The following is a 10667-nucleotide window of genomic DNA, read 5'->3' as shown; positions in this document are numbered from 1 at the left end:
ATCCTGGAGATGCCACACACACAGGCCTAATCCAATTAGAACACAACCACTGTGTGTGTGTGTGTGTGTGTGTGTGTGTGTGTGTGTGTGTGTGTGTGTGTGTGTGTGTGTGTGTGTGTGTGTGTGTGTGTGTGTGTGTGTGTGTGTGTGTGTGTGTGTGTGTGTGTGTGTGTGTGCATTTGCGTGTATTTGTGTGTGTGATTAAGAGAAAGGGAGAGTCTGGTACTGGTACTAATTGTTCCAGTTGTGGACTGGTCAAATCACTCTCCTAGTGAGCCATCCCTCATCTCTGTCTTTCTATTCCCATCTCTCTCTCTCTCTCTCTCTCTCTCTCTCTCTCTCTCTCTCTCTCTCTCTCTCTCTCTCTCTCTCTCTCTCTCCCCTCTTTCATTCTTATCTATTCTGTTCTTCATCTTCTATACTGTGGCACTTTGCTTACCCCATGCAAGGGAACTTTTAGCAATGTCTCGCTGATAAGAATCAATTACTTTAAATGATCGATGTACATCTACGTCATAAACAGAACGAATGCAAGAATGAGAGCCATGTGTCTACTGGGCCGTCGACGGGCAGTAGATGTCTAGCTCCTGTTACACGTGATTCGTGATTCTATCATGGAACAGAGGGAACCATAAACATCACATGTTGTGGACAATCTCACCAAGTGTACCTACAGTACCAGGCAAAAGTTTGGACACACCTACTCATTAAAATGGTCTGACGGTGAAGTGGACATACTCGGTATTCATATCCCGAAAGAAAAAATGATCTCACTACAATACATTTTAACAGAAAGTTAGCAAAAATAGATAAGATCTTGCTACTATTGTCACACCCTGATCTGTTTCACCTGTCTTGTGCTTGTCTCCACCCCCCTCCAGGTGTTGCTCATTTTCCCCATTATTCCTGTGCATTTATTTATTTATGAATTTATTTTTTTTTACCCCCAATTTCGTGGTATCCAATTGGTAGTCTTGTCCCATCGCTGCAACTCCCGTACGGACTCAGGAGAGACGAAGGTCGAGAGCCGTGCGTCCTTTGAAAGACAACCCAGCCAAGCCGCACTGCTTCTTGACACAATGCCCACTTAACCCGGAAGCCAGCTGCACCAATGTGTCGGAGGAACACCATACACCTGGCGACCGTGTCAGCGTGCATGCGCCCGACCTGCCACAGGAGTCGCTAGAGCGCGATGGGACAAGGACATCCCGGCCAACCAATACCTCACCTAACCCGGACGACGCTGGGCCATTTGTGCGCCGCCCCATGGGTCTCCCGGCTGCGACAGAGCCTGGACTCAAACCAGGCTCTCTAGTGGCACAGCTAGCACTGCGATGTCGTGCCTTAGACCACTGCGCCACTCTGTGCATTTATACCTGTGTTTTCTGTCTGTTGCCAGTTCGTCATGTCTCGTCAAGCCTAACAGCGTATATTTCCCGTTCTCCTGTTTCTCTCTAGCCCTTGTTTTTCTAGTTTTTCCGGTTTTGAACACTCTGCCTGCCCTGACCCTGAGCCTGCCTGTCGTTCTGTACCTTTCTGACTCTGCCCTGGATTACCGACCTCTCCCTGCCCTCACCCTGAGCCTGCCTGCCGTTCTGTACCTTTCTGACTCTGCCCTGGATTACCGACCTCTGCCTGCCCTCACCCTGAGCCTGCCTGCCGTTCTGTACCTTTCTGACTCTGCCCTGGATTACCGACCTCTGCCTGCCCTCACCCTGAGCCTGCCTGCCGTTCTGTACCTTTCTGACTCTGCCCTGGATTACCGACCTCTGCCTGTCCTGACCCTGAGCCTGCCTGCCGTTCTGTACCTTTCTGACTCTGCCCTGGATTACCGACCTCTGCCTGCCCTGATCCTGAGCCTGCCTGCCGTTCTGTACCTTTCGGACTCTGCTCTGGATTACTGACCTCTGCCTGCCCTGATCCTGAGCCTGCCTGCGTTCTGTACCTTTCTGACTCTGCCCTGGATTACCGACCTCTGCCTGCCCTGATCCTGAGCCTGCCTGCCGTTCTGTACCTTTCTGACTCTGCCCTGGATTACCGACCTCTGCCTGCCCTCACCCTGAGCCTGCCTGCCGTTCTGTACCTTTCTGACTCTGCCCTGGATTACCGACCTCTGCCTGCCCTGATCCTGAGCCTGCGTTCTGTACCTTTCTGACTCTGCCCTGGATTACTGACCTCTGCCTGCTCTTGAACTTTCGTCTGCCTGCCTCCTGTTTTGTTAATTAACATCTGTGATTCGAACTGTCTGCATCTGGGTCTTATCCTGAGGTCTGATAACTATGTCTATTTAACTCTTTAGTCATATCCCAGTTTACCTATTTGCTTATGGCTGTCACGCCCTGACCTGAGAGAGACGGTTTGTTTCTCTATGTGGTTAGGTCAGGGTGTGATGGGCATTCTATGGTGTTCTTTGTGTTGAGCCGAGTATGGTTCCTAATCAGATGCAGCTGTCTATCGTTGTCTCTGATTAGGAATCATACTTAGGCAGCCTTTCCCCACCTGTAGTTGTGGGATCTTGATTTTGTACTGCTCATATTTTAGCCTGTAAGACGTGACGGTTGTTTGTATTTGTTTATTATTTAGTTTTGTGTTCCGATTTAAAATAAAGATGAACACTCACCACGCTGCACCTTGGTCTAATCCTTTGGACGATCGTTACAATGGCCTTGCCTACACCTAGGGTCTTATTTTTTTAATTATATGAGAAAAAATATTCAATTTTATTTGGAACGGCAAACCAGACTAAATTAAATGGGCCTATTTATATAATCAATATGAATTCGGAAGGAAGAAATTATTAAATATTAAAACATTAGACCTTTCACTAAAGGCTTCAGTCATGGAAAAGTTATACTTTAATCTGAACTGGTTCTCTAGCAGATTAGGAAGAATGTCTCACCTCCTCACTTTATTCAGATTACAACCTCTCACTTTCGGTTATCTGAAAATGAAATAATCTCCAAAATATAGCTATTTTTAAAACAAGTCATAGAAAGTTGGTTGCAATTTCAGTTTAATCGACCAGAAAAGACATAACAAATAAAACAACAAATATTATGGTTAAACTGAAATATACAAGATGGCGCCGACAGAGATCGTCGCCTCACTTCTAGTCCTTAGGAAACTATGTTTTTTTAATGTAATATTTCTTACATTGTTAGCCCAGTGTTATTACATACAGCCGGAAATAACTATTGGATATCAGAGCGACGTCAACTTACCAACATTACGACCAGGAATACAACTTTCTCGAAGCGGATCTTTTGTTCCCACCACCACCCAGGACATTGGATCTGATTCCAGAGGCCGACCCAAAACAACGTCGCCGCAGAAAAGGTAGACGGAGCGGCCTCCTGGCCAGACTTCGAAGGCGTGTACACCACCCTCCACTTCTGAGTATTTTAATCGCCAAATGTCCAGTCTCTAGATAACAAGGTAGACAAAATTAGGGCATGGGTTGCTTTCCAGAGAGACATCCGGGATTGTAACATTCTCTGTTTCATGGAAACATGGCTCTCTTGGGATATGTTGTCGGAGTCGGTACAGCCACTGGGATTCTTTATGCGTCGCGCCGGCAGAAATAAACATCTCTCTGGGAAGAAGAAAGGCGGGGATGTATGCTTTATGATTAACAAATCATGATGTAATCGTAACAACATACAGGAAGTCAAGTCCTTTTGTTCACCTGACCTAGAATTCCGTACAATCAAATGCCGACCATATTATCTCCCAAGAGAATTCTCGTCGGTCATTATCACAGCCGTGTATATCCCTCCTCAAGCCAATACCCCGACGGCCCTCAAGGAACTTCACTGGACTCTATGCAAACTGGAAACCATACATCCTGAGTCTGCATTTACTGTAGCTGGGGATTTTAACAAAGCAAATTTGAGAACAAGGCTACCTAAATTCTATCAGCATATTGATTGTAGCACTCGTGCGGGCAATACACTGGATCACTGCTACTCTAACTTCCGCGATGCATGCAAGGCCCTCCCTTCGGCAAATCCGACCATTTTGCTCCTATTGTTCTATAGGTAGAAACTCAAACAGGATGTACCCGTGACTAGAACTATCCAACGCTGGTCTGACCAATCGGAATCCATGCTTCAAGATTGTTTTGATCACGTGGACTGGGAAATGTTCCCGGGCAGCCTCAGAGAATAACATTGATTTATACTCTGATTCGGTGAGTGAGTTTATAAGGAAGTGCATTGGAGATATTGTACCCACTGTGACAAGTAAAACCTACCCTAACCAGAAACCTTGGATAGATGGCGGCATTCACGCAAAACTGAAAGCGCGAAACACAGCATTTAACCATGGATAGATGACTGGGAATATGGCTGAATATGAACAGTGTAGTCATTCCCTCCATGAAATGTCGGTATAGGGACAAAGTGGAGTCGCAATACAACGGCTCAGACATGAGACATATGTGGCAGGGTCTACAGGCAATTACGGACTACAAAAAGAAAACCAACCACGTTACGGACACCAACGTCTTGCCTCCAGACAAACTAAACACCCTCTTTGCCCGCTTTGAGGATAATACAGTGCCACCGACGCGGCCCGCTACCAAGGACTGCGGGCCCTCTGTCTCCTTCTCCGTGGCCGACATGAGTAAGACATTTAAACGTGTTAACCCTTGCCAGGCTGCCGGCCCAGACGGCAACCGTAGCTGCGTCCTCAGAGCATGCGCAGACCAGCTGGCTGGTATGTTTACGGACATATTCAATCTCTCCCTATCCCAGTCTGCTGTCCCCACATGCTTCAAGATGGCCACCATTGTTCCTGTACCCAAGAAGGCAAAGATGACTGAACTAAATGACTATCGCCCCGTAGCACTCACTTCTGTCATCATGAAGTGCTTTGAGAGACTAGTCAAGGATCATATGACCTCTACCTTACCTGCCACCCTACACCCACTTCAATTTGCATACCGCCCCAATAGGTCTACAGACGATGCAATCGCCATCACACTGCACACTGCCCTATCCCATTTGGACAAGAGGAATACCTATGTAAGGATGCTGTTCATCGACTACAGCTCAACATTCAACACCATAGTACCCTCCAAGCTCATCATTAAGCTTGAGGCCCTGGGCCTCAACCCCGCCCTGTGCAATTGGGTTCTGGACTTTCTGACGGGCCGCTCCCAGGTGGTGAAGGTAGGAAACAACATCTCCACTTCGCTGATCCTCAACACAAGGGTCAGCCCCCTCCTGTACTCCCTGTTCACCGATGACTGCGTGGCCATGTACATCTCCAACTCAATCATCAAGTTTGCAGATGACACAACAGTAGTGGGCTTGATTACCAACAACAACGAGACAGCCTACAGGGAGGAGGTGAGAGCACTCGGAGTGTGGTGTCAGGAAAACAACCTCTCACTCAACATCAACAAAACAAAGGAGATGATTGAGGACTCCAGGAAACAGCAGAGGAGCACACCCCTATCCTCATCAATGGGACAGCAGTGGAGAAGGTGGAAAGTTTTAAGTTCCTCGGCGTACACATCATGGACAAACAGAAATGGTCCACCCACACAGACAGTGTGGTGAAGAAGGCGCAACAGCGCCTCTTCAACCTCAGGAGGCTGAGGAAATTTGGCTTGTCACCTAAAACCCTCACAAACTTTTAAAGATGCACAATTGAGAGCATCCTGTCGGGCTGTATCACCGCCCGGTATGGCAACTGCACCACCCACAACCGCAAAGGCTCTCCAGAGGGTGGTGCGGTCTGCACAACACATCACCGGGGGCAAACTACCTGGCCTCCAGGACAACTATACCACCCGATGTCACAGGAAGGCCAAAAAGATCATCAAGGACAACAATCACCCGAGCCACTGCCTGTTCACCCCGCTACCATCCAGAAGGCGAGGTCAGTACAGGTGCATCAAAGCTGGGACAGAGAGACTGAAAAACAGCTTCTGTCTCAAGGCCATCAGACTGTTAAACAGCCATCACTGACACAGAGAGGCTGCTGCCTACATACAGACTCTAAATCATTGGCCACTTTCATAAATGGATTACTAGTCACTTTAATAATGCCACTTTAATAATGTTTACATTGTGGCATTACTCATCTTACATGTATATACGGTATTCTATACCATCTATTGCATCTTGCCTATGCCGATCGGTCATCACTCATCCATATATTTATATGTACATATTCATCCCTTTACTTAGATTTGTGTGTATTAGGTAGTTGTTGTGGAATTGTTAGATTACTTGTTAGATATTACTGCACTGTCGGAACTAGAAGCACAAGCATTTAGCTACACTCGTATTAACATCTGCTAACTATGTGTATGTGACCAATAACATTTGATTTGATTTGAAAAAAACATGAATCTTTGTAAATGATATCATAAATAGGACTGGTGGAGTTATGTCACACATGCAGCTAACAAAAATATATGGAAATGTCTGCTCTACCCAATATTACAACCAACTAATTGCAGCATTACTGCAAAAATGTAAGAGGCGAGTGGAAGGGGGAGAAAGTAAGGAACTTGTCTGTCGGCCCTGCATTAAAGACCAAAATTGGTTAAAGGAAATTGTGATAAATAAAGAAGTATACCAGTTTAATTTAAGGACCAAAAAATGTACAGCTGTGCCATATAGATTGCAAAGCAGTTGGGAAGAGATTTTCGATGTACCCATTCCATGGCACATGCTTTAAGAATGTATACACAAAACGACACCAGATTCCAAACTTTAAATTATTAATCAAAATTTTGCTACCAATATAATGTTATATATATGGGGGATACAACCATCCCAGCTCTGCAGATTCTGCTGCGACGAGGCAGAATCATTAGATCATTTGTTTTGGTACTGTTCATATGTACTGTAGCTTATTTTTTGTCACAGGTCCAGGAATGGCTGAAAAATTGCAACATTTACCTGGAGCTAACTCTACAAATACCACTGCTGGGTGATTTGAAAAATCATAGTCAATCGATCAATAATATAATAATACTCTTAACAAAAATGTTTATCTTTCATTTACAATTTGTAGAAACTATGATCACAGAAAGGTTCAGAACCTTTGTGAAACATCACAGCACAGTGGAAAATAGAAATCAAAACAGGATGGTCTTCAGAGATAGATGGAAGGGTAGCTGAAGGATGGGACAGAAAAACAAACAAAAGACAACTATTTTAAAATATACTGTCTCGGTAAAATGTATATAGTACGTAGAGAAGAAGCTGGAAGTAGAAGCCAAATATTGTTGTCCATTAGTTTACGCCTGATTCACGCAGTCTCCTCTGAACAGTTAACAGTTGATGTTGAGATGTGACTGTTACTTGAAATCTGAAGCATTTATTTGGGCTGCAATCTGAGGTGCAGTTAACTCTAATGAACTTGTCCTCTGCAGCAGAGGTAACTCTGGGTCTTCCTTTCCTGTGGCGGTCCTCATGAGAGCCAATTTCATCATAGCGCTTAATGGTTTTTGCGACTGCACTTGAAGAAACTTTCTAAGTTCTTTAAATTTTTCCACGTTGTGTGCATACGAACTTCGTGTCTTAAAATAATGATGGACTGTCGTTTCTCTTTGCTTATTTGAGCTGTTCTTGCCGTAATATGGACTTGGTCTTTTACCAAATATGGCTATCAACTGTATACCACCCCTACCTTGTCACAACTGATTCGCTCAAACGCATTAAAGAAGGAAATTAATTCTACAAATGAACTTTTAACAAGGCACACCTGTTAACTGAAATGCATTCCAGGTGACTACCTCATGAAGCAGGTTGAGAGAATGCCAAGAGTGTGCAAGCTGTCATCAAGGCAAAGGATGGCTACTTATATAAAAAAATATATTTTGATTTGTTTTTTGGTTACTACATGATTCCAGATGTGTTATTTCATAGTTTTGATGTCTTTACTATCATTCTACAATGTAGAAAATAGTCAAAATAATGAAAAACCCTTGAATGTGTAGGTGTGTACAAACTTTTGACTGGTACTGTAACTATTTCCCCAATCATCTTGAGGGTAAAGCCTTTCCCGTTGTGACATTGCTGAAGAAAACATCTGCTTTCAAAGAATGTCACAAAATATTACTTAAAACAAACAGTATGAGTCCAAATCAACAATTCAGCAAAGTCATTTCACAGTTGGATGCAGTGATAACAGGACAGACAACACCACCATTGCTTAAATGTGTGACATTATAAAATATTTTGTGAAGGAAATGCTACCTGCAACTTTCATAGCAAATGATTTGCTCCACATTCACAGTTTATGCTCTCAAAATTGCAGTCAGTTCAAGAAAGCCAAAAGCAAATAGTTCAACTAGGGCATGTTTTTAGAAAGAGGCATCAAAGAATTCCTTTCACTGCAAGCATCCCAAGAAAACAAGATTTGTAAAACATGTAAAACTTTCAGCGATCAAGCTTTAATGTCATTCATGTTCCAAAGACATTACCTGTGAAGATAGACAGGCCAGCAGAGAGCTGTTTACCCAAGAGCTTGAATCTATCCTGTGTATATAACATACACCTCTCTGAATTATCTAGAATTATAGCATTTGCAGATAATTACTCATTTGGGAAATCGTACACACTACATGGCAAGCTCTGGTATATATCTGCACTCAAGTATCAAAATCAAGTGTGGGCTTTACCTTAGAGAAGGACCAAGAATTCCTGAAGCAAACTGTGTTCTATCTGGTATCATACGAAAAGAAACACAGTGAAAAAGTTACAAAAAATCTTTTGAAAGACAAAAGTAATCTGTGCTCTGACAAATGCACAAAGAATAACTCATCTGAGTCTTAACTTCTAATTCCAAAGACAACCAAAACTCTTCCATCTCCACTTACTAAAGAGGATTATAACATATTAAGCAATGACAACAAGTGGTTCAATGACCAAATAATTGAAGGGTACAATTATCTTTTGATGTCACATCTGAAGGAACAATTTGTGTTAATTTCCCCCCCGACTTTGTGAGTCGCGAATGACAGTCTGTTATGTGACAGCAATGAGGTTATGCCAAATGTGCCTGGAACCGGAACGGTGCACTATTGGTGGCGTTTTGATCATGTGATAGTGACTGTGAACTTAAAGTCACATTGGACAGTTATAGATATATATTTACAATATATATATGGGGGATTGGAAAGGGTGCAGACAATTACATTGATGGATGTCACAATCTATCTGCAATACTAAAGCAGATCCACCCGAACAGCTGAAACTCAGTATTTATGTCTATAATCTGGATATTATAGGTGAATGCACCAATTTGTAAGTCGCTCTGGATAAGAGCGTCTGCTAAATGACTTAAATGTAAAATGTAAATGTAATAAAGCCCTTTTGTGGGGAAAAAATCATTCTGATTGGCTGGCCCTGGCTCTCCAGCCTATGCCCTCCCAGGCCCAACCATGGCTGTGCCCCTGCCCAATCATGTGAAATCCATTGATTAGGGCCTAATTCATTTATTTAAAATGACAGATTTCCTTATATGAACTGTAACTCAGTAAAATCTTTGAAATTGTTGTATGTTGAGTTTATATTTTTGTTCAGTATAAATATGCTATATTGAAACAAACTAGTTTTTACTTGATATGAGATTGTTCTGCTGGTGACATCTGCCTCTTACTAACAAGCAGTCGAATTGCCCCATTCTTTGTCTGTAACAGTGAAAGACACACGAGATCTATCTCAAAAGTAGTTTCCTACCGGTATTCAAGTCTCCTCGCCCAGCGCCCACAACCATTGGCCACTGCATACAAGTCAGACGAGTGCACTCTTGGGGCGTGTGGGCGGGGATGGGGAATTTTCAGAGATTCTAAAGCTTATGAAATTAGCTAGTTTAATGTGCAATTCGTTACCTTTTAAAAGAAAAACATTTAAGAGACTCAAAATAAAATCCACGAGGTGCGAGGGCACTTTTTCATGAGAGGGCCAAAGGGCAGGTGCTTGGGCACTGACTGAGCCCTATTTGTGCAGATGCCTGGTATTGAGCTAATACAAGCTGCCCAGACCACCTGACACCTGAGACAGAGGTAATACAGCCCGCATTACGTCACCTTACCTGTTATAATGGATCTGCTTGTTTGGGTTCATTCCCTACCTGTTTGTGTGTCTGTGCTGATGATGGGGATACGGCTCAGTGTGTGTGAGTACTGGGAGGCAGGTATTAGCCCTGACAGATCGCACCGTTAATTGCTAATTGTGTTTCTCATTAGGTGCAGGGGTGACAGGTGTTGTTAGTGTGTTGTGAGTTTTCCGGTGCTCTCCCATGACTTGTGCTAACTCCCCCCGCGCTCCACCGCCGATCCACGCGCTAATGGCTCCCCCGAGATCTGCCATCAGCCCCTGCCCTGGGCTCCATGCAGCGAGAGGTCGACTTTAGATACTCTGTAACAGCCGTGCGTGAAGTCGCAGTGGGATGTGGTTTCCTGTATTCTTTTGTTTGTCAGTTCCCTTTCACAAATAGACTCAATCTATTTTTCTCAGTGGTTTGAGTAAAGTAATATATACATAATAACATTTGAACTATGGTTCATGGAAGCATATTGGTTCTTAAGGTAAGGGCAGAGAGGCCTTCTGAATATTTCAATGTTGTTCCTTTGTTTTGACATCTTGGGTGTGGTCTCATTTTCATACTCTAACTGTATACTTGACATTGACAATGCTCTC

At 43.7% G+C, this 10667-nt stretch overlaps 1 long non-coding RNA gene across 1 annotated transcript; it reads left to right on the top strand.

The window, feature by feature from the left end:
- Nucleotides 1–2348: 2348 nt before the first annotated feature.
- Nucleotides 2349–2627, top strand: LOC115176557 (uncharacterized). The gene is made up of 2 exons (XR_003872242.1): nucleotides 2349–2378; nucleotides 2472–2627. It is a non-coding gene; the product is annotated as an uncharacterized LOC115176557 (long non-coding RNA).
- The last annotated feature ends 8040 nt before the right edge of the window (nucleotides 2628–10667 follow it).

The sequence above is a fragment of the Salmo trutta genome, chromosome 37, assembly GCF_901001165.1.
Source record: "Salmo trutta chromosome 37, fSalTru1.1, whole genome shotgun sequence".
In the NCBI taxonomy this organism is placed as follows: domain Eukaryota; kingdom Metazoa; phylum Chordata; class Actinopteri; order Salmoniformes; family Salmonidae; genus Salmo; species Salmo trutta.
The sequence above is the reverse complement of the archived record's forward strand: the minus strand, read 5'-3'. Positions and strand labels throughout refer to the sequence as shown.